The sequence below is a fragment of the Meleagris gallopavo genome, chromosome 3, assembly GCF_000146605.3.
Source record: "Meleagris gallopavo isolate NT-WF06-2002-E0010 breed Aviagen turkey brand Nicholas breeding stock chromosome 3, Turkey_5.1, whole genome shotgun sequence".
Lineage (NCBI taxonomy): Eukaryota > Metazoa > Chordata > Aves > Galliformes > Phasianidae > Meleagris > Meleagris gallopavo.
The window spans coordinates 71,652,927-71,654,312 of record NC_015013.2 but is presented as its reverse complement, the minus strand read 5'-3'; positions in this window follow the sequence as shown (position 1 = coordinate 71,654,312).

The following is a 1,386-nucleotide window of genomic DNA, read 5'->3' as shown; positions in this document are numbered from 1 at the left end:
ATCGTTCTTGTTTTCAGCCGAAGGCATTCCCTTGTGGGAACCCATCCCCTTGGGGTCTGTTAGTCAAATCCAGTGATTTTTCCCGGGTGCTTCGAGGGCTGTGATTTGTCCCGGAGCGGAAGGAAAAGCCTCCTCGCTGCCTAGGGCTTTGTGCTGGCCGCTTAGGCTGCACACGTCACTGGGCTCTCCCCTCGATAACCCCTGTTGTGCTGGAGGCTCACAGTTCTTCACTCTGCCCATGGCATTGCCTGCAGCATTGTCACCGTGCCACTCAGCAGCACTGTCACTGCGTCACGCAGCAGCAACTCCCTTCTAGCTGGGGGACGTTTGATACTGAAACAAGTGCCCAACCCAAAAGTCCGTCTCTGTTCAGACATGTTTTCTGGGATACAAAGTGCAGATCCCCATCCCAGCACTTCTCCTCCTGCCAGGCATTTTCATACAATCATCAGAGAATCATCTGAGTTGGGAGGGACCCTTAAAGACCATCTGGTTCAACTCCCCTGCAGTGAGCAAGGACACCTACAGCTAGAGCAGGTTGCTCAGAGCCCCATCCAATCTGACCTTGGGTGTCTCCAAAGACAGGACATCCATCACCTCTCTGGGCAACCTGTTCTAGTGCCTCACTAAAGAAGAACAATTCTCCAGAGCACTTCTACAGAGCTGCCTTCTTTCTCTCCAGGTACATGAGTGAAGGGCAGCCTGTGACCCTTCCCGACCTCCAGCTGCCTGGTCTGGTCTTTCCACAGGCATTTCCAAATGACTCTGGGGGGAAAAATATGGAACACGAGATTGGGGATAACCTCAGAAAGAGAGAAGCTGAATGGGAAGCTTCCGAGATTCTTATCTCCTTCTGCTAAGCCAACATCTGGTGCTTCCTCCAGCATCATCCCAACCCCAATACAGGATCACAGAGCTCCATGCTCCTCTTGAATGGGTTTTTGGAGTCTGCCCAGAAGCAAAGCTCTGTTCTGGAATCTGCCTTCAGCATCAAGTTGGATTTGGATGGGCAGAAGACAAAGCGAGCAGCAGATTTTCCTCTGATATATTCATGCTGTGGTAGGTTTCACAAGGAATCAATAAATGAGAAGTTATTTTGATAAACATTGAAATGCAACCTTCAAAGTGTCAAGTCAGAAGTCCCAGTTTGGTTTGCATTGTAACGGACACAGAAATAATGACAAACAGAGGAAGCAGAGGCTTGTAAAGCTGCCCGAGCAGCTCTATAATAGTCAGACTCACAGCCATCAAACTTCCTTGTGCTGAATAATATCCCATTACTCCCTGAATGAATAAGGGAGACCTCAATGGAGCTATCAATGGATACGATTCCAGTAAGTTATACACAATCCTGGCCTTGTTTTCTAAACATATGCTTTTTTTTTT